The sequence below is a fragment of the Rana temporaria genome, chromosome 3, assembly GCF_905171775.1.
Source record: "Rana temporaria chromosome 3, aRanTem1.1, whole genome shotgun sequence".
NCBI classification, from domain to species: Eukaryota; Metazoa; Chordata; class Amphibia; order Anura; family Ranidae; genus Rana; species Rana temporaria.
The window spans coordinates 87,735,159-87,761,344 of record NC_053491.1 but is presented as its reverse complement, the minus strand read 5'-3'; the positions used below and the strand labels follow the sequence as shown (position 1 = coordinate 87,761,344).

At 45.0% G+C, this 26,186-nt stretch overlaps 1 protein-coding gene across 2 annotated transcripts in view; it reads left to right on the top strand.

Annotated features, from left to right (window-relative positions):
• The window catches only part of LOC120931441 (very long-chain acyl-CoA synthetase-like), a 219,975-nt gene that overhangs the window by 48,637 nt on the left and 145,152 nt on the right, over window positions 1-26,186 (top strand). The window contains exon 1 of one of the 2 annotated variants that reach the window (XM_040342878.1): window positions 23,143-23,280. The exons of the other annotated variant lie outside the window; for it this stretch is intronic. The gene's annotated coding sequence lies outside the window, so the exon portion shown is untranslated. Of the gene's footprint in view, window positions 1-23,142; window positions 23,281-26,186 lie in introns of those variants that run through there. 2 annotated transcript variants of the gene reach the window in all.

Sequence of the window (26,186 nt, the reverse complement as noted above, 5' to 3'; positions counted from 1 at the left end):
AGGCTGGTAGGGGGCGTGTTGTATGGAAATGAATCATGACCCCGCGTAAATGACGCGCCTAACGAACGACGCATGCGCCCGCATGCTCAGTATCACGTCGAATTTTCTCCCTAAGTTACGCCGGCTCAATGCTTAGTCGACGTGAACGTAACCTACGCCCATCCCCATTCACGTACGACTTACGCAAACAACGTAAAATACGACGCTGTTCCGACGTTTCCGACGTCCCTACCTTAACATGACTTACCCCTGCTTTATGAGGGGTAAAGTTACGCCGGTCGTACGCCTTACGTAAACAGCGTATTTTAATACGCCGGGCGCAAGTACGTTTCGTGAATCGGCGTATCTAGCTCATTTGCATATTCGACACGGAAATATACGGAAGCGCCCCTAGCGGCCAGTGTAAATATGCACCTAAGATACGACGACGTAAGAGACTTGCGTCAGTCGTATCTTGGACAAATTCTGGCGTATCTGATTCTTTGAATCAGGCGCCGAGATACGATGCCTCACATTCGGACTTACGACGGCGTATCTGGAGATACGCCGTCGTAAATCCTTTCTGGATCTGGCCCTATATTTTTTACTTTTTGCTATAATAAATATCCCCTATTTTTAAAAAACTAATTTCTTCCTCGGTTTAGGCCGAAAAAAAAAATGTCTACATATTTTTGGTAAAAACAAAACCGCAATAAGCGTTTATTGATTGGTTTGCACAAAACTTATAGTGCCTACAAAATAGGGGATAGATGTATGTCATTTTTATTATTTTTATTTTTTTACTAGTAATCGCGGTGATCAGAGCTAAAAATAGCCACTGATTACTGTATAAATATCATTGGTATGGAAGTGGTTAACACTAGGGCGCGATCAAGGGGTTAAATGTGTGTCCTAGGGAGTGTTTATAACTCGGGGAGGGTAGGGGGGGCTGCCTGGGGGAGGAGACCGGTCATTGTTCATACTTAATATGGACAACAGATATGGCTCATCTCCCCTGATAGAATGGAGATCTGTCTGTTTACATTGACAGACCTCCGTTCTGTCTCTGTGTGGAGTGACCACGGGTGTTCGGACATCACGACCGCCAGGCATGCGCATTGGCTCCATTGCCGCGCAGTGGGCGCATACACGCCCCCTAGTGCTCCTAAAGCAGCTGACGTACAGATACGGCGACTCACGCAGGGGAGCCAACCTGCCACAGTATAACTGCGGTGGCTGGTCGGGAAGAGGTTAAATTTACCTGTATATTTCTTGCTACTACCATAACTTTTCACCTTTCAAGAACAACCCAAAATAAATTCTCCGATCGCAGTGATACCACACAAGGTCATAGTCAGTGATTTTTGGACATAATAGTTATTCGTTCCAAACCCTGAAAAATTACTGAAATGAAGTTCTGTTTTGTGATATAAATCTTTATTGAATAAAATACAATCCTCTATTAAATTTATAGGCCTCATCTTAAAATAGATCAGCAGTTTGACATCACTAAATGCGCAGAGACCTTTTCTCCCAATTAGCAGTAAGGTATTTCGCAGCCAGAGAGCTAAGATAGTTAAGTATAAGAACAAATAGTGGTTCGTCTGACATGCTATTATGGTATTTGAAGCATTTAAGCTCTGGCACCTTTGTACATCCTAAAGAACTAAAACTGTCTTAACATTTTAGCTACAGATTGACTAATTTGGTATTTTCTTTTTGATATCAAGACAAGGCTTTTTTTGATGACCCTTTCTTAAAAAAAATTCTATAAATATTAAACATATATAACAATATATAAAAATGTATAGTTTGCCTCGTGGTAGCTTTAAAAAAAAAAACACTAAGGGGCAGATCCACAGACATCTACGCCGGGCGCAGCGTATCTAAGATACGCTACGCCTGCGTAACTTATCTTTTTTAATGTGAATTCACAAAGAATTCACTAAGTTACGGCGGCGTAGCGTATCTTTCGCGTAGTAAGGGCGCGGAATTCAAATGGCTGTGATGGGGGCGTGTTTTATGTTAATACGTTGTGACCCGACGTAAACAACGTTTTTTTAGAACTGCGCATGCTCGAAATTAAACCGGAACCAGCCAATGCTTACGACGGTGACGTCATTCTACGCAAATTCCTATTCGCGAACGACTTACGCAAACGACGTCAAAAATTCTAAATTGTACGCGGGAAGGACGGCCATACTTAACATTGAGTACGCCTCATAATAGCAGCTTTAACTATATGCCGGAAAAAGCCGAACGAAAACGACGTAAAAAAATGCACCGGCCGGACATACGTTTGTGGATCGCCGTAAATAGCTAATTTGCATACTCAACGCGGATTTCGATGGAAACGCCACCTAGCGGCCGCCGAAAAATTGCATCTTGGATCCAACGGCGTACTAAGACGTACACCTGTCGGATCTAGCCGTGATGCCGTCGTATCATGTTTTGAGGATTCAAAACAATGATACGACGCTGGAATTTTGAAATTACGCCGGCGTATCAATAGATACGCCGGCGTAATTTCTTTGTGGATCTGCCCCTAAGTTTATTTTAAATAAAAAGTACAAAATCTAGTTTGTGATTTATCCTGTTTTTTGTTGTATCACTACCTCCATAGGAGCCGCTGGAAAGGATAGGTCCTCTGTTGTTCTTTGCTTTAACCTTCTCAAGAACCTCAGCCCCTCTGACACACCAGTTTGACTGTACAAACATACAATATCACAGGAATTCACTGAAAGTAATACTTAGCACCCAATTAGTAGTGTTATATCAAAGAAAACCGGCACCAAACCAGGTAGTAAGGGCAAACTTAATTTACTGTCACCTAATGAGGCTGGCAACTAGGCAAGCATAAATGGATTAACCATTGAAATAACACAATTTAGCATACAAAGTGACTAGGCATAAGATGACATTTGGTGTCCAGATCAGCATAACCAGTAGCAAGGCCACGTCAAGTTCAGCAGTGAGAGGTAGTAAAGTTTGTATCTACTGAGTGCTGAAACTACACTGCCAAAGTGCATTTATGGCGGTGCTGATAGTCCATGACTGACTGGGTATGCACTGTCAAAAGGAAAAGGAGGATGGTAGCACAGAGGGGAGGGGAACAAAGGGGGCTTGCAGAATAATTATTTTTACGAAAGAGTCAGTAATTTTTGAGATTTTCTTCTGCCGCTATCGTTGGGGCCCTTTAAGAGTGCCAGTGCACTTAACCTGTATGCAGGGTTAATTTTGACATCAAATTTCCATTTAGTTTTAGTTATAGTCTTTTGACTAAAATGCTATTTTAGTCGTATCTTAGTCATCTGAATTGTGTTAGTCGTATTTTAGTTGACTAAAATCTCCAGTACATTTTAGGCGTCTAAAATTGAATGGGTTTAGTTAAATGTTAATGCATTATTTAAAGCAGAGTTACAACTACAATCAATATTTTTTTTTAACCTTTCACAAGCATTTCAAATTGCATTGTAACACTCACGTTTTCTTTAAAATTTGTCCCCGATTTCCGGTTTCATCTGTAAAAAGAACTTTGATAATAGTGTTCTGCCCATTTTCATTTTGCTTGTGGGCATGTGAAGCCCACAAGCATCCTGTCCTGGGATACAGTGCTGCTGCTGGACCAGCATGCACGGATCCTTTTCTCCCCGATCTCACGCATGTGCATTCTGTCATCGCAGTGCCGTCAACTACTCAAGTTGCCATCATAATGGGCGGCATCGGAAGTCCCCGCCCCCGTTGTGATGTCAATGAAGCCCTCGGCGCTGCCCACTGACTCATGGGAAATGATGACGCACATCTCCCAGGAGCAGTAGCGAGCAGAAGTGACGTCAGGAGTCATGGTGATGAAGGAGGAAGATTTCAATGGACAGCATAGCAACAGGCAAAAAGAGGTAAGTAAAAAAAAGAATTTCTACAAATATTTTTTTTTTATATTTTTTTCATGCACATTAATGAATTATACTTTTTTTTGGGTGGAACTTCACTTTAAAGTGGAGTTCCACCCATAAATATAACATTACATCAGTAGTTTTAAAAAAATGTCATTAGTCCTTTACGAATTTTTTTATTTTTTTTAGATGCCTTCAAAGTGTTGTTGCTAGGCAGAATAGTTAATCTTCCCACTTCCTGCACCTAGGTGCTTAATGCTTCCTAACCTACACCGCACAGACTTCTTGGAATGTAGTGGGTGTAACTTTCCAGGAGTCTGTGCACTCCCCAGTCTGAAAGAATCATGTGACTTGGACAGCACAGGTGCTAAAACCTGATCTGACACTGCTTGTGCAGCACTGAGCATGTGCGAGATCTGCAAGGCTGAAATCCAGGAAGTCATACAGTCTGGCTTCATGATGCCCACACTTAAGATGGCCCCAGTCAATTTCTATTTTATGAAGTGTCTAAATGCTGTAACTACCTAACAAAACGGACCTTATTTTACAGACTAACTTTACTAGAATACATTAAGCTTGTGTATTACAGGGGTATTTATATTTAAAAAGTGAAATTGTGTCCGGAACTCCGCTTTAAGCATTTCTATAGCATTGCCAAACTCATTATAGAAGTACAACCTGAAAATCAAAAAAAGGACATTCCCAGTCCTAGAGGGCAGCAAGGCCTTATCAGTAATATCTACATGCGACTACAAAGTCCTTTTCCGATCTGCACCATCACACCAGTGCGCAGGAGAATATCGTTGCTAAGAGCAACAATTCCAAGACCATAATTTATAGTCCACTCTAAATAGATTACCTGTAAGGCTTTTAAAACATTGCCTATTGAACATTTTTGGTATCATAACTTTTTTGTGATTTCTCAGGCGCATGCACAGGGTATAATATTATCTCCTTGGCGCTGACCGTACGCACATATGCAGCCTCGGCTTTCAGACAGCTGCATGCATCATCCTGGTACTGTTGTTTTTTTTTTTTTAGAGCGGGCGGTCGGCTCTTCAGGGATAACAACCGATGCAGCTAAAAGCCCATCGGCTGTTATCCTGGAGGAGCGGGAGGGGATGCCCCCCCCCCCCTTCCCACCACCTTCCACTGATCTTCTCGGGCCTTTCATCCCACCGCGAGACACGATTAACAATCCGGCACTTCCGTCGGCTATAGTGAAACTGAAAAGGAAGCCGGAAATGGCTTCCTTCCAGTCTGCTTTGTGTAAACACGGAAGCAACGTCACAACATCCCTTACGGTTTACTCGGCTGAAGTACAAAGGATTTGGGGGTTGTGCTGAAAAGTCATCTCGCCCGCATATGTAAACGGTGTTCAAACCACACATGCGAGGTATTACCGCGATCGTTGGAGCTAGAGCCATAATTTTAGCACTAGACCTCTTCTGTAACTCATACCTGGTAACTGTTATTTTTTTCATTTTATAGGGCCGTCTATGGAGATTTTTAGGTATCGTAGTTTGTCGCAATTCCATGGGTATATATATTTGGGGGTTCTGAGTAATTTTCTAGCAAAAAATACGTATTTTAACATGTAAGCTACAAATGTCAGAAATAGGCTTAGTCATGAAAGGGTTATGTTTGTTTGCACTAAAATACATTTTGGGGCATTTTCCCTGAAAATATGCATTTGATAAACAGCTGCACAAATATTGTGCCACATAAAAAATTAGATTCTCCAGGGTTTCTGCTTTCAGAAAATATTTGTTAGGGTATATAGTAATTTCTTTAAAAAAACGCAGATTTTAACGTGTGCAAATATTCGGCCGGATTCACGTACAGCCGCGTATCTTTGTGCGGGCGTAATGTATCCTATTTACTTAGACGAGCAAGTGCTGTATTCTCAAAGCACTTGCTCCGTAAGTTGCGTCGGCGTAGCGTAAATAGGCCGGCGTAAGCCCGCCTAATTCAAATGTGGGACAGGGGGGCGTGTTTTATGTTAATGTTATATGACCCGACATGATTGACGTTTTTCACGAACGGCGCATGCGCCGTCTGTGGACATATCCAAGTGTGCATTGCTCCAAATACGCCGCAGGGACGTATTGGTTTCGACGTGAACGTAAATTACGTCCAGCCCCATTCACGGACGACTTACGCAAATGACGTAAAATTTTCAAATTTCGTTGCGGGAACGACGGCCATACTTAACATTGGTACGCAGCATATACGTCTCATATAGCAGAGGTAACTTTACGCCGGGAAAAGCCTAACGTAAACGGCGTATTTGTACTGCGTCGGCCGGGCGTACATTCGTGAATTTGCGTATCTAGCTGATTTACATATTTCAAAGCGTAAATCAGCGTACGCGCCCCTAACGGGCAGCGTAAATATGCAGTTACGATCCGACGGCGTAAGAGACTTACGCCGGTCAGATCTAATAGAAATCTATGCGTAACTGATTCTAAGAATCAGGCGCATAGATACGACCGGCCAGACTCAGAGATACGACGGCGTATCTGGAGATACGCCGTCGTATCTCTTTTGAGAATCTGGCTCATTGTTTTTAAATTGTCCCGGTAGGAAAGTGGAGTTACTCTTTCAGGTAAAACTGGCTTACCTTTAGAACCGATTGCCAACCGCCGCCTGTTCATATAAGTTGGCAGAATGGCACGGCTTCGCAAAGCAATGCCCCTGCCATGTGCTTCGTTACCGTGCCCACAGGACCCGCGGACTCGATGTCTGCCGGTGTCACGAAGCTGCAAAACGGGGAGATGCCTATGTAAACAAGGCATTTCCCTGTTCTGCCTAGTGACAGGGCAGTGATCTACTGCTCCCTGTCATCGGGAGCAATGATCACTGTTATGTCACTTGTAGCCGAGCCCCCACACAGTTAGAATCACTCCCTAGGACACACTTAACCTCTTCATCACCCCCTAGTGTTTAACCCCTTCCCTGCCAGTGTAATTTACAATCGGTGCATTTTTATAGCGCGGATCGCTGTATAAATGACAATGGTCGCAAAATAATGTCCGATGTGTCTGCCATAGTGTCGCAGTCCCGATTAAAAATTGCTGATCGCCGCCATTACTAATAAAAAAAAATGCCATAATACTATCCCCTTTTTTGTAGATGCTATAACTTTTGCGCAAACCAATCAATATACGCTCTTTGCAATTTTTTTTACCAAAAATATTTAGAAGAATACATATCAGCCTAAACTGAGAAAGAATATTTTTTTTTATATATTATATTTTTGAGGATATTTATTATAGCAAATAGTTAAAAATATTGAATTTTTTTCAAAATTGTCGCTCTAATTTTGTTTATAGCGTACAAAATAAAAACCGCAGATGTTATCAAATACCACCAAAAGAAAGCTCTATTTGTGGGAAAAAAGGACATCAATTTTGTTTGGGTACCTTGTTGCACAACCGCACAATTGTCAGTTAAATCGATGCATTGTCAAATCGCAAAAAGTGCTTTGGTCAGGAAGGGGGAAAATTCTTCCAGGGCTGAAGTGGTTAAATGCTATTCCAGGTGATGGGTTAAATGTAAGTCTAGTGAATAGTTTATTTCACAGATATCTTTAAAGTGGTTGTTAAGACACTGACTACTTTATACTGTCTGCTCTGTGTCCTAATTGTGTGTCCGATTTCAGAGCGGTGCTCACGTGACCAGCCAGCTCTCTCTTCTCCCCATCTAACAGCTGCACCGGCAGAGATAACCCCACTGATGTTAGTCGTGAGGGGAGGAGGAGAGGAGAGAGCCGGTCAGTCACATGAACGCCGAACAGCACTCTGAAATTAGGTATAATCTGCATTTTGTTTACAAACCACACACACAGGGGGACACAGCATTAGGACACAGAGTGGATAATATGAAAATATAAACGTTATTTCAGCAGCAGGCGGGGGCAGATGAAGAGCTGCAGATGACAGCTACACATAAGCTGACCACAGTGCCGGGGCTCAGCAGCCATGATGAACCGTGGTCAGTTTACAGGGGGAGGGCATAGCCAGGCAGGATCAGCCAGGTATTTCAGGTGATAGTGGGCCAAATGACATGCTTTAAAAAAATAGGGCCAGATTCACAAAGGAGATACAACGGAGTATCTCAGATACTCCGTCGTATCTCTCAGAGTATCTATGCGACTGATTCATAGAATCAGTTACGCATAGATATCCCTAAGATCCGACAGGTGTAATTGTTTTACACTGTCGGATCTTAGGATGCAGTACCGCGGCCGCCGCTGGGGGTATTTTGCGTCGTAAACCAGCGTCGGGTATGCAAATTAGGAGTTACGGCGATCCACGATGGATTTTCGCATTCGCTACGTCGCCGCTAGTTTAGTTTCCCGTCGCAAAGTTAGTCGTCGTTTTTGGTGCCTTAACTTTACACAGCAATTGTATTACTGTATAAAGTATGGCCGTCGTTCCCGCGTCGAAATGTAAAAATTCACGTCGTTTGCGTAAGCCGCCCATTTAAATTACGCGGGCTTATGCCGGAGGCCGCCGGCGTAGTTTTCATCGCAAGTGCTTTGTGAATCAGGCACTTGCGATGAAAACTTGCGGCGGTGTAACGTATCTACGATACGTTACGCCGCCGCACTTCTACCTGAATCTGGCCCATAGGATCTATTTTTTTTTTTATGGGTGACAAATGCTTTAAGGGATGTTTCACACCAGAACGAGGTGCTGGAAAGGCGCATGCTGTGCGTGTTTCCTTCACAATGCGATTTGGTTCAGAAAGGTTTATTTATTTAATGTAATGCATGCACTACATTCTCCATGTTCCAGTAAGATTTCAGCCTATTTAAGTGAACTGGCTGCAAAATCGCACTGTACGGGAACGCAGTATCTGTTCATATATGACCTCAATGTGAACTAAGGCACTAAGGTGAACTTAATTGATTGTGTTTTAAAACATATAACATGCTTTCATTATATATTGGCTGTACATTATAAATCTATATTTTTTGCCTGGTGTTACCTGATCGCATTGTGCACTTTGCATATAAAGATTCCAGGCTAATATGAAGGGTCACTGACAAAGAGCATAACCAGAGTTCCTCTGAATAGCAGTCTAGGGTGTCCCCAAAGGAATTGCAGACCACAGGCTTTAAAAAATCTCAGTTAGTTTTGTATCATAACTATTTTAAAAATGTAGGCAGCTAATCTCCATGTCAGAAGGTTTCTAACCCAGAGGCAGGAAGGGAAAAAATTCCTATATTACTCAACAAAAGGTCTGCATTACCGGAACTGTATGCGACTTGCAGCTTTTACGCAAGCTGTAGTAGTTACGTATGAATAAAGGTAAAAATATTTGAGGTCAGTTTAGACAGGGGTCAAGTCCTGGGGAAAAAAGTGTGGGAACTCCCACCCAAGATCCACTCCCCCACTAAAAAAAAATAAAAAATGATACGCTCATATGCATAATTACTAACCCGCATGTTTTTTTTTTTTTTCGATCCACTGTACCTTAGTAATCCTTTATGTTACTGGCCGCTTCCTGTATATGGATTCATCAGGTAGTGTTCCGTCACTTCCTCGATGCCGCAATGTCTCCTGGGAGCTTTTGTCATTGTTCCCAGGAGACATTGTGGAGGTCTGCCGCGAGTTATCGCAGGATTTAGAAAGAACTTTAAAGCGGGAGTTCACCCATTTGTAAAAAAAAATTTTTTATCCCCTTAGCTTCCTGCTCGTTCGGTCTAGGGGAATCGGCTATTTGTATTAAAATATGAGCAGTACTTACCCGTTTTCGAGCTGCATCTTCTTCCGTCGCTTCCGGGTATGGGTCTTCGGGAGCGGGCGTTCCTTCTTGAGTGACAGCCTTCCGAGAGGCTTCCGACGGTCGCATCCGTCGCGTCACTCGTAGCCGAAAGAAGCCGAACGTCGGTGCGGCTCTATACTGCGCCTGCGCACCGACGTTCGGCTTCTTTCGGAAAATCGTGACGCGATGGATGCGACCGTCGGAAGCCTCTCGGAAGACTGTCACTCAAGAAGGAACGCCCATTCCCGAAGCCCATACCCGGAAGCGACGGAGAGGATGCATCTCTTAAGCGGGTAAGTACTGCACATATTTTAAAATAAATAGCCGATTCCCCTAGTAATAACGAGCAGGAATCTAAGGGGGGAAAGTGCCCTCTAAGGGTGAACCCCCGCTTTAAGCAAGACCTCCGCAATGTCTCCTGGGAACAATGACAAAAGCTCCCAGGAGACATTGCGGCATCGAGGAAGTGACGGAATACCCACACACTACCCAATGAATCCATATACAGGAAGCGGCCAGTAACATAAAAGGATTACTAAGGTTCGCCTGCCCCTGACAGTGACTCGAGCTGGGCATTGCCGCTTAGTGAAGGATTGGCTCGGGCGGCTCAGCTGCTCTAGTCCTGCAAAGGGAACTGAGTTCCTGCTGTGAAAAAAGTGCAGGAACTCCCTTCCCATGCGTTCCCGCAGGACTTGAGCCCTGAGTTTAGAAGAGAAAAGGTCCCAAATGCAAATAAAATCTGGCCACTAATTTAATACATTAAAAAAACGCTTAACCAGCAAAGGCAAATTAACCACTTTTCTTGTAGAATGCTCAGGAACTCAAATCCAAGGCACTCTTATGCAACTGGTTGGCAATTCCGCCTAGCAGCAATAGGGTCATCGGTTTCAAATCCCAACCACTAAACTACCTGCTTGGAGTTTGCATGTTCTCCCTGTGCCTATGTGAGTTTCCTCCCACACCAAGACTGGTAGGTTAATGGATCCTGTCTCAATTGGTCCTAGTATGTGTTGTATGAATGTGAGTTAAGGGACCTTAGATTGTAAGCTCCTGGAGGGTAGGGACTTATTTGAATCTTCAATATATATTTACCCGTCACTTTATTAGGTACACCTGTTCAATTGCTTGGTAACATAAAAAGATAATCAGCCAATCACATGACAGCAACTCAATGAATTTAGACATCTAGACATGGTGAAGATGGCTTGGTGAAGTTTAAACTGAGCATCTGAATGGGGGGCGGGGGGGGGGGTTTAAGTGACTTTGAACATGGCATGGTTGTAGGTGTCGGGCGGGCTGGTCTGGGTATTTCAAAAACTGCTGATCTACTGGGATTTTCACGCATTACCAACTCTAGGGTTTATCCAAACAAAGAAACTCGCTGCTCCAGGTGAGACAGGAAGCCTAATGATATCACAGGTGCCTGCCTCGGCTCGCCTCCGCATACAATCAACACTGAAGAAACAGCAGCACTCCTAGATCCATCAAAATTCTTATTTAATAGGCGAACATCCCAAGTGTTACAAACGGTTCAAATGGTAGACGCGTTTCACACAAAGATGTGCTTAATCATAATCATTATCATGAATAAGCACATCTTTGTGTGAAACGCGTCTACCATTTGAACTGTTTGTAGCACTTATAATGTTCGTCCATTAAAAAAGAATTTTGATGGATCTTGAAGTGGGGGAATATTTTCTTGACACACTTTGGGCCCTTTAGTACCAATTGAGCATTGTTTAAATGCCACGGCCTACCTGAGTATTGTTGCTGACCATGTCCATCCCTTTATGACTACAGTGTACCCATCTTCTGATGGCTCCTTCCAGCAGGATAATCCACCATGTCACAAAGCTCAAATCATCTCACCACTGTTTTTTTTAACGCGACAAAAAGGTCACTGTACTCCAATGGCCTCCACCGCCACCAGATTTCAATCCAATAGAGCACCTTTGAGATGTGGTCAAATGAGAAATTTGCATCATGTATGTATGATGCTTTAATATCAAAGGTTTTGGTCCATATTGACGTTACTTGCCTGCTCTGTGTTGTGTAGACCTGACCCAGAAGTGACGTTGTCCGTAGTGCACCGCTGATCGAGTCCCATCCATCCAGGAGCATCGTTGCCAGTCTTGTAGCCAGAGGACAGACCGAACCACGGACTCCCGTCTGCAACAGCGATACCGGACCTGCCCTCTCTCGCCATCTGGCAATCGGAAGCGGATGAACACTTACCATGCCTGTTAGTGCAATCTATGATACATTTCTTTCTTTTATTAAAACGCTAATTACTGCACTTAAAGGGCCAGATTCACAAAGAGATACGACGGTGTATCTACAGATACACCATCGTATCTCTGACTTACACTGGTCCTATCTATGCGCCTGATTCATAGAATCAGTTACGCATAGATAGGGCTAAGATCTGACAGTGTTACACTGTGTTACACTGTCGGATCTTTTTTTCCATTTAAAAATGGCGCCGGGGGCGTTCCCGCTGATTTACGATAAATAATATGTAAATCAGCGAGATACGCAAATTCACGAACGTACGCAGACCCGACACAGTCTTCTTACGACGTTTCCGTAGCGGCTTTCCCGGCGTATACTTACCCCTTCTTTTATCAGGCGCAGCCAATGTTAAGTATAGCCGGCGTTCCCGCGTCGAATTTGAATTTTTTAACGTCGTTTGCGTAAGTTGTTCTCGAATACGGACGGACGTCGTTTACGTAAGCGTCGAAACCACTGACGTCCTAGCGACGTCAGTGGGAGCAATGCACGCCGGGAAATTCCCCGGACGGCGCATGCGCATTTAAATCGGCGCGGGAACGCGCCTGATTTAAATAGTACACTCCCCTAGCCGCGGAATTAGAATTCCGCCGGGGGATTTCGGATCCGCCGTCGCAAGTTTGGAGGTAAGTGGTTTGTGAATTAGCCACTTGCCTCCTAAACTTGCGGGAGCGGATCTTAATTCACGTAGATCAAGCGGATCTATAGATCCGCTGAGCTACGTGAATCTGGCCCAATAAGCGCTGTTCTCTTTTCCTTTCACATTTCAGAGTTCTTTTCACTTCTATAACTTTTTGAACTGGCAGCCTTCTTTGGACAGTGATCCATTATCAGCATATCGAATTTACATGGACTAATATCCCTATTAATACTGTTGTTATTCCCCTGGTCCCCCCACCCCATTCCATTTCTTACTTCCACTGAGTCTTAACCAGAGTGTGCCATATCACCCCATTTTTTGTATACAGCCCTGATCCTCCTCTTCGCGGGTCCCTCTTCGGCGCTCCTGGCCCCTCCCTCCTGTTGAATGCCCCCACAACAAGCAGCTTGCTTTGGGGGCACCCGAGCTGAGCAGCTGCATTGTGTCAATTTAAACATAGAGCCGCGACCCAGCCCTGCCCCCTATCTCTCCTCATTGGCTCACTGATTTAGATTGACAGCAGTGGGAGCCAATGATGATTTGCTGCTGTCTCAGCCAATGAGGAGGGAGTGTCCTGGACAGCAGAGTCTCTCATGAAAAATCGCTGGATAGAGATGGAGCTCAGGTAAGTATTAGGGGGGGCTGAAGGGTGCTGCTGAGCGCAGAAGGCTTTTTATCTTCATACATAGAATGCATGAAGATAAAAAAAACTGTATTTACAACCACTTTAAGGCAGTTCTGCAGTCAAAAGGGGGTCCAACCGGGTACTAGCAAGGTTTACCTAATAAAGTGGCTGGTGAGTGTATCTGTAAAGTGCTGTGTAAATTGACAGCGCTGTATAAGTAATAATAATAAATAACATTTTAATTTAAATAAATACTGACCAAGTTACTATAGTCATGGGCTCTGCACTTTATTTTTCAGCCTCCTGTAACTCACCACTGCCCCATCATTGCAATGGGAAGCCTCACTGGCCAATAGCGAGGTACAGAAGTCCATGACAATAGATTCCTTGCCAGTAATGTCATCCCAGAGTGCATAAGGTTGCAGGGGTCTCAAGACCCTATAGAACAGGGGTGTCAAACAGAATTTCATTGGGGACACATCAGCATTATGGTTGCCATCAAAGGGCCAGTTGTACCTGTAAGACTGTATATCCAGAGCACCCCTCCCCCTCATATTACATGTTAAGATCCCCCCACCATTAAACTCAAGAGTGCCCCACCGTCTCTTAAATCACAGTGAACCCCCTTATCTCGTGCTGCTGCCTGGAAGAATTTGGGGGCAGAGCTGGGAATCGGAAAGTGAAGCAGGGTCTGGAGGAGGACCAGAGGAGGGCTGGCTGCATGGAGAAGCGCAGAATCTAGTGGAGGAATTCTGTTCTCTCTTCTGCCAACTGCTGAGACAAGGTGGAGGCAGACAAAAAGGGGGTGCTGCAGGAGAGGTGCAAGGGCCACATGAAATGGCCTAGCGGGCCAGATTCAGCCCGCGGGACTTGTGTTTGACACATGTGCTCTAGAAGAACATAAAAGTGTCTTGTGTCGGCATCTTGAGGTTTATGCTCTGCAATGAAGGTGAGCAGTGTGTGTTTCTGTATGCAGTAGGTAGCAAGTGCTCACATGAAAGTAAATTTGGTCACCCATCTGACACCAACACAATTGCAACATCTGCTGAAAGCATAAATGGTTCACATTATTTCAGTATCTCCCTCGTCTTCTTTTTTTTTTTTATTGTACTCTAACAACATTAAATGCAATATATCTAAAACATTATTTTCTACAATCAGGCTGTTCATATGAAGTCCAAATAGCTGATAAAAGAACTGTTAGCAATATTGGGTAAAATAGGAACCACCATGATGCGATTTGCTCCTTGTAGCAATAACCTACCCTAAGTAGTGATATTGTATCAGCCTAGGGCAGCACTTTGCTGGGGGGCAGCACGGAAAGAGTCCCCGCCGCCTTTTGCTACACTGCTAGTGTAGCGCCAGTCTTATGGTGCGGACTAAGCTTAGAGGCCGCACTGCTTCCGGTATGGGGGGGGGGGGGGGGTGCTGCTTCTAATTTTGACTGTCCTATCATCCTAGACCACAAACCTTCCTCACTGTGCTATATGTTTTCTGCTGTACCATTGACATAGTTATATCTTCTTAGTCCTCTCCATAAAATGATCAGAAATTTGTGCTTAAAGCGGATGTGCCACTAAAAACATATATTAAAAGCCAGCAGCTACAAATACTGCAGCTGCTGACTTTTAATATAAGGACACTTACCTGTCCTGGAGTCCAGCGCCGATCGCAGCAGATGACGAGCCGATCGCTCGTCACCCTGCTGCTCCCCCCTCCATCCACGGTGAGGGAACCAGGAAGTGAAGCGCTCCGGCTTCACTGCCCGGTTCCCTACGGCGCATGCGCGAGTCGCGCTGCGCCCGCCGATTGGCTCCCGCTGTGTGCTGGGAGCCGAGTGTTCCCAGCATACAACGGGGGACGGACGGGAAGCGGAGAAAAAACCCGTCTTTTGCCCGTATCGTAGGGCCGGAAGTGGGTGCAGATACCTGTCTGTAGACAGGTATCTGCACCCCCCTCCCCCCTGAAAGGTGTCAAATGTGACACCGGAGGGGGGGAGGGTGCCGATCAGCGGGACTCCACTTTAGAGTGGAGATCCGCTTTAAAGTAGAACTATAGGCAACACTTTTCTTTCCATTTTGAATAGAGGAAGGGAGAGTTCTAGCCCCTGTCAGTTTATTTTTACCATCCCTGTCCCATTGCAGATATTTCCCTCCACTTCCTGCCCCATAGCCAAATAGGAAGTAAGAGGAAATCTTTGCAAATTAAGGGAATCCCCCCCCCCCCCCCAGGCCCTCAGAACTAGTGTCCCCACTCGAAAATTTCAAGGTGGGCCTTAACCAGAAAGGGTTGTGGCCTTCACAGGAAGGGGTGGGTCATATTTAAATTAGGGGGTGCACGAGTTTAGTCAGGCCTAGGGCAGCACAAAACCTAAATACACTACTGCCTAGAAGTCGCCTTGAAGTAGTACAGGAACCTTTTCTGAAGTCTGAGCGACTTTAGTAGTGTACATTAAGACGGCTCTCATTAAAGCGGTTGTATACTCGCGATTACATTTTTTATTTCTTTTTTCACCTGAAAGGCAAAAGCCATAATGAGCTAGTTTGCACCGCATATTAGCTCATTATGAAATACTTACCTCGGAACGAGGTGAAGAGAACTTACCTGGTCCACGCCGAGCGAGATGTCATCTTGACTCAGCGTGTCTTCCGGGTATCGCCGCTCCAGCACTGTGATTGGCTAGAGCGCGCGGCCCTTCAGCAGAGGGTCCCCGCTGCGCATGCGCCGCTGCAATCAGCGGCGCATTGCGGGGGGAATATCTCCTAAACCGTACAGGTTTAGGAGATATTCTTTATACCTACAGGTAAGCCTTATTATAGGCTTACCTGTAGGTAAAAATTTACAAAAACCCCTATACAACCACTTTAACTATAATGGAATTTCTTATGTCAAGTGACTTGAGGTCTGACAAGTCGGATCCCAAGTCGCTGTAGTGTGAACCGGCACTTAGATTTACAATAAGTATATAATATGAGGTCAAACCTAAACACTTCCAAATTCTATGCAATCAGACAGGCCCTTGCACTACAAAGTTGAAGGTACATGTAAAGGAAATTGAATAAGAAAATGTTATAATGTGTAGCTTGCTTTAGGCACGTTGGAAAGCAGATATGAGACCTGCTCCACAAAACCACATTCAGAAGGTGAATTGTTTTAGCTGAGGTTTCAATGCCAGGGTCCAATAATAAGTCAGTTTAGTAGAGATTATACCCTTTTTTAATCAGATTACAATATTGCTAGTTAAAGTAGAACTAAAAACAAAAAGTGAGAGGAAATGCCTCCAAAGTGAGAGAATTCTTATGCCGCGTACACATGACCGTTTTTCATGACGTGAATTTTTTTTTTTTTTATGTCATTAAAAACGATCGTGTGTGGGCTCCAGAGCATTTTTCATGACGTGAAAAATGGGCATTAAAAATTTAGAACATGCTCTATTTTTTTTTCACGTTGTCGTTTTTCACGTCGTGAAAAACGGTCGTGTGTAGGCTGTAACGAAGTGAAAAAAACGTGCATGCTCAGAAGCAAGTTATAAGGCGGGAGCGCTCGTTCTGGTAAAACTAGCGTTCGTAATGGAGATAGCACATTCGTCACGCTGTAACAGACTGAAAAGCATGAAGACTGAAAAGCTTGAATCGTCTCTCACCAAACTTTTACTAACACGAAATCAGCAAAAGCAGCCACATGGGTGGCGCCATCCGAAAGGTACTTCCCATTTATAGTTTTTTTTTCACGATGCTTGACAAGAATCATTTTCTAGACCATTTTGAGAGAGAGAGAGAGAGAGATCCAAAGGAAGGCAGGACTTTAGGAGACTTCCTTTTTTGGAGGGGGCATGCATGAAAAAAAATAAAACAGCCAGTGATCCAGGTGGTGGCATACACTTCATTACCCTTAAAATAGAACTATGGGCAAAACCTTTTTTTTTTTTCATTTTTGATGGAGTAAGGGAGGAATATAACCCCTGTCAGCTTTTTTTTCACCATCCGTTTCATTGCAGAGATTTTTCTTTACTCCTTGTCCCATAATCAATCTGGAAGTGAGAGGAAATCTCCGCAAATTAAGGGAATCTCTTGGGGTCCCCCCCAGATCACCAAAACTATTGTCTACATTCAAAGATTTCCCCTCTAATACTTTTCTGGGAACAACTCAAAATTTTGGATTTTCTTTTACTTTCACTTTTAATGATGATGGTAAATAGGACAAATAGAGAGGGTGAATCTCATTAACTGACAGGTGTTCTAATCCCTCTCCACTCTATCCAAAAAAGTTTTGCCTTTAGTTGTACTTTAACTATGTGTCTTGTATCCAGCAGATTTTAAACGAACACGTTTTTCCTGAAATTCCAAATATTTGAAATTCTGCATAAAACCTGAGCTGCAAGTTTGCTATAGATTAGAGGGAAGAAAATTGGTGGGCGGTATGGTTGACCTGGGTAGGGTCAGGTGTAGTAAGGAATTACTGGAAACCTTGTTAAAAAAAAAAAAAAATGAAACCAAGATGATAGGATTATTATATTTTTTATCTCAGATCAAGACTTGGACAAGTTAGTCCAGTCGGATGTGACCGACTACTACTAGATAATGAAAAGGGTATGCCACTGGAAAAAGTCAGCGCTACAGAGCACTTTATCTTTTTCTTTTTTTACAAAACGATGGTGTAGATTCACCATTCAATCACCTATCATAATCAGGTGTCCGTTTATGAAATTGTACACAGCGGCGATCCCGGGGATCACTGCTGATCTAGGCTCATAAATGGTTTATGAAACAGAGACATTCTCCGCCGATGATCTCCACACGCAGAGAATCCCTCATTGTCTGACACAGAAATGGTCAGTTTATGAAGCTGCAATCTCAGCACTTCACTGGCAGTACACCCCTCCTATTTTTGTAAATATTTTATTATATCTTTTTATTCTATCTTTTCATGTGACAACACTGAGGAAATGACACTTTGCTACAATGTAAAGTAGTGAGTGTACAGCTTGTATAACAGTGTAAATTTGCTGTCCCCTCAAAATAACTAAACACACAGGGCCAGATTCATGAAGACTTACGACAGGCGTATCAGTAGATACGCCGTCGTAAGTCCGAATCCCCGCCGTCTTATATTTAAGCATATTCTCAAACCGAGATACGCTTAAATATTGCTAAGATACGACCGGCGTAAGTCTCCTACGCCATCGTATCTTAGCTGCCTATTTACGCTGGCCGCTAGGGGCATGTACGCTGATTTACGCCTAGAATATGTAAATCAGCTAGATACGCCTATTCACGAATGTACGCCCCGCCGTCACAGTAAAGATACGCCGTTTATGTAAAGCGTTTTCCAGGTGTAAAAATTAAACACCAAAAAGATGGCGCAACCAATGTTAAGTATGGACGTCGGGACCGCGTCGAATTTTTCACGTTTTACGTCGTTTGCGTAAGTCGTCCGTGAATGGGGCTGGGCGTAATTTACGTTTACGTCAAAACCAATGAGTCTATGTGGCGTAATTTGGAGCATGCGCACTGGGATACGTCCACGGACGGCGCATGCGCCGTTAGTAAGAAACGTCATTTACGTGAAGTCACAATGAATTTACATACAACACGTCCACATCTTCCACATTTGAATTAGGCGGGCTTACGCCAGCCCAGTTACACTACGCTGTAAGTTAGAGCGCAACTTCTTTGTGAATACAGGACCTGCTGCTCTAACTTACGGCGGCGTGGTGTATCTGAGATACGCTACACCCGCCTAAATCTCTCTGAATCTAGCTAACAGTCATTCCTGTCCAAACCACTGGCAACAAAAGTGAGTACACCCCTAAGTGAAAATGTCCAAATTGGGACCTAAGTGTCAATATTTTGTTTGGGCACCATTTATTTTTAAGCATTGCCTTAACCCTCTTGAGCATGGAGTTCAACAGAGCTTCACAGGTTGCCACTGGAGTCCTCTTCCACTCCTACATGACAACATCACGGAGCTGGTGGATGTTAGCGACCTTGCGCTCCTCCACCTTCCGTTTGAGGATGCCCCACAGATGCTCAATAGGGTTGGAGACATCACCTTTATCCCAGCTTCTTTGGGGTCGTTATAATTTTGCAATGCTGCCCTGCGGCCCAGTGTTCGATAGCAGGGGATCATGCTCTGCTTCAGTATGTCACAGTACATGTTGGCATTCATGGTTCCCTCAATAAACTGTAGCTCCCCGGTGCTGGCAGCACTCGTGCCTCCCCAGACCATGACACTTCCATCACCATGCTTGACTGTAGGCAAGACACACTTGTCTTTGTACTCCTCACCTGGTTGTCGCCACACACGCTTCGCTTGACACCATCAAACAAAATAAGTTTATCTTGGTCTCATCAGACCACAGGACATGGTTCCAGTAATCCATGCCATTAGTCTGCTTTATTACTGTTTTCAGGCTTTCTTGTGTATCATCTTTAGAAGAGGCTTTCTTGTGGGATGACAGCCATATAGACCAATTTTGATGCAGTGTGTATTGTCTGAGCACTGACAGGCTGCCCCCCACCCCTTCAACCTCTGCAGCAATACTGGCAGCACTCATACGTTTATTTTCCAAAGACAACCTCTGAATATGATGCGGAGTACGTGCACTCAACTTCTTTGGTTGACCATGACAAGGCCTGTTCTAAGTGGGACCTGTCCTGTTAAACCGCTGTATGGTCTTGGCACCGTGCTGCAGCTCAGTTTCAGGGTCTTGGAAATCTTCTTATAGCCTAGGCCATCTTTATGTAGAGCAACAATTCTTTTTTTAAGATCCAGTGACCAGTATTAAAGAGAGAGAGAGAGATAACACCAAATTTAACACACCTGCTCCCCATTCACCCCTGAGACCTTGTAATACTAATGAGTCACATGATGCCGTAGAGGGAAAAATGGCTAATTGGGCAAAATTTGCACTTAGGTGTGTACTCACTTTTGTTGCCAGTGGTTTAGACATTAATGGCTGTGTGTTGAGGTTTTTTGAGGGAACAGCAAATTTACACTGTTATCCAAGCTGTACACTCACTACTTTACATTGTTGAATTGTAAAATTTGCGATTTATAAACAGTTGTGCAAATATCACGTGAGACAAGAATTTGCAACTATCACCTTTTTGTCTTCTACATGGCCTCAGAAAATATTTGAATGTACTGAGGATTTAACCACTTCAGACCCGCGCTATTGACAAAAGACGTCAACAGCGCGGCTCTCAAGTGTGGATGTCTTTGGACGTCTTTTTAAAAGCATTACCCGCGCGCGCCACTGGGTGGCGCGCAGAGGGTAAACACTGTCCCGGCGCATCGCTGAAGAGCCGATGCGTGTACCTGGCGGCCGCGATGTCCGCCGGGTACGCGATCGGCGGTGACACAGCAGCTGACAGCAGGGACGTGGAGCTCTGTGTGTAAACACAGAGCTCCACGTGCTGTCAGAGGAGAGGAGACCGATCTGTGTCCCTTGTACATAGGGACACAGCATCGGTCACCTCCCCCAGTCAGTCCCCACACAGTTAGAACACACCCAGGGAATACATTTAACCCCTTCCTCACCCCCTAGTGTTAACCCCTTCCCTGCCAGTCACATTTATACAGTAATTAGTGTTTTTTTATAGCACTGATCGCTGTATAAATGTGAATGGTCCCAAATTTGTGTCAAAAGTGTCCGATATGTCCGCCGCAATATCGCAGTCCCAATAAAAATCGCAGATCGCCACCATTACTAGTAAAAAAAAAAGTAATAAAAAAAAATCATAATTCTGTCCCCTATTTTGTAGGCACTATAACTTTTGCGCAAACCAGTCGCTTATTGCGATTTTTTTTTTTTTTTACAAAAATACGTAGAAAAATCCGTATCGGCCTTAACTGAGAAAAAAAATTAGTTTAAAAAAAAATAAATGGCATATTTATTATAGCAACAAGTAAAATATATATATATATTTTTTTAAATTGTCGCTCTTTTTTTGTTTATAGCGCAAAAAATAAAAACCGCAGAGGTGATCAAATACCCCCCAAAGTAAGCTCTATTTGTGGGGAATAAAGGACGTCAATTTTGTTTGTGAGCCACGTCGCACAACCGCGCAAATGTCAGTTAAAGCGACGCAGTGCTGGAAGCTGAAATTTCGTCTGGGCACGAAGGGGGTTTATGTGCCCAGTAAGCAAGTGGTTAAGTAATGCTCTTGCCAGAAATTATGATTTTTACATGTGTAGCACTACCCCCGGAGTAGCTGCTGGTTTGTTTCGGGTGGCATGTTACCTCGTGTTCCTCCGCCGTCTAAGGGTATTTGGTGAAAGTTGCAGTAACGGAATGTCTTTTTCTGTGCTCTTTATTACCCAGCCGGGTAAAAACAATAAAACTTGGTGAAGAATAGAGATTTAGCGAAAGTGGAGATAGCAGATTCAGGTGTGAGCAATAGGGAAATTGCTCACATCCTGCTTCCATCAATACTTTCTTTTTCACCACTCTAGCCTGAGTGGGTGTAGTGCACCTGGACAGGCCTCTCTCACAAGCCTGGTAGCCAGAATGTCACTCGGAACTTGGGGAAAAGTCTCTGTCACAGACCCTCCCTATGGTTGAAACAGCGGAGATAATCCTCCTTAGCACACTTGACACCTGGATCTCCTTCAGGTAGTTTTAAATTAGGGTACCGACTGACAGGTGGCCAACATCCAGCCTCTCAGTGTCCAGTTCCCCGATGGATGGTCAGGCCCCTATTGGAACACCAGCCTCTCTTGGTACTCCTCAGGCAGACTCTCCACCGTACAGCTTCCTTCAACAGGACAGACAGCCCAGGACCTCCTTAGGTGGGACTCAGTCAACTATAGAGTCCCCAAGCGGCATATCAATTGCTACGGGCCAACGTGGTCCCGAAATCAGGATCTCTGCTTTGCACGTGCACCCCGGCCCGGAAGGCCATTTGCCGAGGCGGCGTGGAGTGGCTACCCTAAAGGTGGCCGCTACACGAGGAGAAGTCCCAGGAAAATGGTGTCTACCTCATAAATACCCTCCCCCAGCATGCACAGTGAGGCAAACTCCTCCTAATAGGCTGCTGGGTAAGAGCACCCAATCCTCGACTCCACTGCTGCTACCTGCCATCCTGGGGTGTGATCAGCACCCCAGACACAACAGAATGAGCCCACAGCACAGCCAAAGCTGAGACAGAGGCCTAAATTTGAACAAATTAACATGGTCAGAGTTACCTACTCTCTGACCCCCTCTAAATTTAACCTAGCACCGGTTCTGGAAAGTAACTAGGCGCTACACATGTATGTAACAAATAAAAAAAATTGCATTGGAGCCAAACTGGTTAAAACTGCCATCAATGGTAGACACCAGGGATGGGCGAACGGTTCGGCCTGAGCATGAGTTCGGGCTGAACATTGGCTGTTCTTCGATAACCCACATTTTTTTTTTTTATAATTTTCATTTATGTTCATATTCTTATTCATTTCATTTATTATTTGTTTTTATTTATTTTTGTAGGACTTTTCCCCCATTGTCTGCTCTTGTCTCCATTCACTGTTCCTCTCTGCATCTGTACTGCCTTTGGGTCCACTTCAGGTGGGCTCTGTACCGTGTGCACCCTCCACGAGTGGGCCGTTCGGCCCGGGGTCCTGAGATGGATGGTGTCTCCCCTTCCTACGTTTGGGTGCCTGGTCGCATTGGCTTTTTCCTTGGCGTAGACCCTTGCATGTCATGTGTTGGCCCTGGCTCCTTCTATCCGGCTGTTGCTATGCAATGTATGGGCCAGTGCATTCAGGGTCACAGGAATGCTTTCTACACATATCACTTGTTCACTTCAGAGAACAGACACAGGTTACAGGTCAGTACGCTCCTTACCATTTCTCCTCTCCTGAAATAACACAGTGCTATGTGTAGAAAGCTGACCTGTGTTCACTGCTGGACATGGGAAGTGTTCAGTGACACTTCCCCCTCCTTCCCATCGGCTGGAGGAGCAGCTGACATGAACTTTAAATGAGTGAGGGCAAGGGGGGAGTGAATCCGAAGAACACAGTAAGGAACATCAAAGCCCAGGTGAGAGTTGTTGGAGTCTCACAGAGGAGAGCTTGCAGATAACAGCCAGGGAAAGGTAAGGAACACTTCACTGCTTGTGTCACACTGCTTTCTATATAATTGTATACCTGTGTTTGTACACTTTATATCTATATTACCAGTACCGCAATAGTCCAACAATGGCCCCACCCTCTTTGGCTCTCTGGTTTGGGGACCTCAGAACCAATCCCTTTATATTGTGTCACACTGTCTATGCTTCTGAGTTTTAGCTGGGGACATGGAAACAGAGGCACATGAAGAACGTGCTCGTTCTAGATAGCAGCTTGCGTGTGCATTTCTTCACCAATTACATGTCCTCCAGAGGGAGGGTCTGGATTGTGGAGCTGTATCCACCCCCTAGACTTTTGAACAGAAAGAGGCTGATTCTGCACTCTTCAAAAGACTATTTTGCAAAAACTAAAGGACTTGGGAAAGAAGGAAATGCAATGCAGGTATGAGGGTAGCATGTACTACCTATTTTTGCATTTCCATACTTCTCCTTCAAATGGCTTGAAGCAATTACATTTTTTAACTGTCATTGGCATTTTCTCCTGCTCCTTTTATCCTAATATACTGCAGGGAGCAATTTGTCTAGGCTTCATGTACACTATAGTAGTGGTTCCCAATCTCAGTCCCCAAGTACCCCCAAAGCGCCATGTTTTGGGAACTTCCCTTTAGATAAAAATAGTTCTCATCAATACCATGTCATTGATATTGCTTTAAAGCAGCTGTGCAAAATAAAGGAAAACCTGAAAACATGGACCGTTGGGGGTATACTAGCTCATTATGAATGACTTAACTGAGATTGAAGCAATCCTCGTTCCCCTCCTCGGCCGCCGCCATGTCTCCTCCGAGTGCCTTCTGGGCATCGCCGCTCCGGCGCTGTGACTAGCCGAAGCGGTGATGACGTCACTCTCGCACATGCGCGCGTGACCGGCAGATCCCATTTAATACCCGGCACGCTCAGTTCGCCTGCGCCGTTGTCTGTGACGCGCATGCACTGTAGACAGCGGTGCATTCTTTTTGGCAAATAGCTCCTAAACTGTGTAGGTTTAGGAGATATTGCAAACACTTACAGGTAAGCCTTGATCTAGGCTTAACTGTAGGTAAACGTAGTCGGAGAGGGTTACAACCACTTTAATTTAATGTTTGGTGAATAGGAGGGGAATAAGAGGTTTATCCCATTAGAGGAGGTTAGGGTGGGGTCCCAAGGATTCCTTGGTGGAAGGTGACCCTCCAAGCTTTAGATGGACCAGGGGAAGCACCAGACAGGATTATCCACTGCTTGTGGAGTTTGGAGTTGCTGCACCAGTAATGGAGGATCTTGAGAGCATGCTGGCCAATATTTGCTCAGCTGCGGTTGCAAACGGGCCACAGTGGCTACGTGCCCAGCTTGCTGCCGGGGTCGGGGCAGGTGACCGTTGCACCTGTCCCAGAACTTCTACGCACTAGGAGGTCACGGCCTTCTGTGTGCTTGAGCCCTGGATTGACCCGAGGGGTTGTCGCCACGCTGGGAGCCCAATCTTGGACCCTTCAGCCTCCACTGCCAAGAGAACGCCTGCTCGGTTGGCTGGTGGGGCTGGGAGGAATCCTCATCAAAAGCGAGCCGGGGGGGGGCTGGGTCATTAACCTGCTCCCAAGCCCCCTTTGCAGATCATCAGGACCATGCAGCCTGCGGAAGAAGAAAGATTCGGATGAAGGAGAGGTGGACTCCGGGGATGACCCTCTGCATGGTTCAGATGCTGAGCTACAAGGATTCGTATCTAACTGATATCGCTGGGCAGCCTGGTAAGTCAGCTCTGTGCTCATATGTTAACTGTTTCCTGTGGTGTCCCCTAATCTGGCAAAGTGCTGGCTTGTTGCGATCTGGGTGGGGGTTCAGTGGGATTGGCTTCCCCCGGCATCCGCATAGATGGCAGACACCGGCCCCCAACGTCCCCTTTCAAGGAGGGTTGGTGGTGGGACGGCAACCTCAATACCATCAGGCGGAAAGCGAAAAGGTTTCTGTTGGCAATTCAATGAGGGAACCTGCAGATTCGGGGGATCCTGTCGTTTTCATCATGAATGCTCTGGCTGCAGAGGTTCCCATCCACTCACAAAGTGCTTCAGACATGGCAAAGGTAAGTCTGGTGGGGCTGGCAAGAGGGAGAACTCTGGTGAAGGTGGAAAAGTTGGCTTCCTTCCGAAGTAGGTATCCCGAAAATGCGGGGGGCGTCTTCTTTTCTTGGGTTTTTCTGAGGGTTTCTTGATACCTTGTGCATTGGCCAGCATTCCTCCTGTCCCTGCTAACTTACAATCTGAACGGCTCCACCCTTCGGTGGTGTCGGCAAAACTGCCTAAGGAGGTGGCCATTCGGGTGTGGTGGGCCGCCCAGGCGTAAGGTTTCAAGCTGGGCATCTGTGGCAGAGGTCGTAGGGTTTTTGAAGGCGGGGATGGTTACATTCTTTTGTGAACGACGGGTTGGGCCCATCTTTGGTATGGGTGTTCCTGCCCTAATAAGGGTGGAAGTAAAGTAATACATGTTGGAGCAGTTGACTGTATCGGCTGTAGAAGTTGCCAAACGATTGTCCCTGAGCCAGTGTAAGTTGTGACTGGGGGCCGTAAAAAGGCAAGGTGGTACTAGATACAGCTAGTTAGTCAAGGGTGCCTTCAAAATTCCTAAGACATAGAAACAGGCAATTATATTTAGTCTGAGAGGTTAGGGTATGTTCTTCTGTTTAACGGCTGTTTTATGTAAAAAAAGTTATTTTCATGGTTGATTATTGTAATAAAAGGGCCATTTAAACCCAAGAAATATGTCTGGTCTGATTTATTTAAATAAGTACGTGGTATTGGGTAGATGGAATACAGTCGGTACTTGGGCAATACCCCAGGCATGTCAAAACATTAGTTAAAGATGTCATCTGTCAAGGTCAATACAACTTGAGTACTGAAGGAAACCTG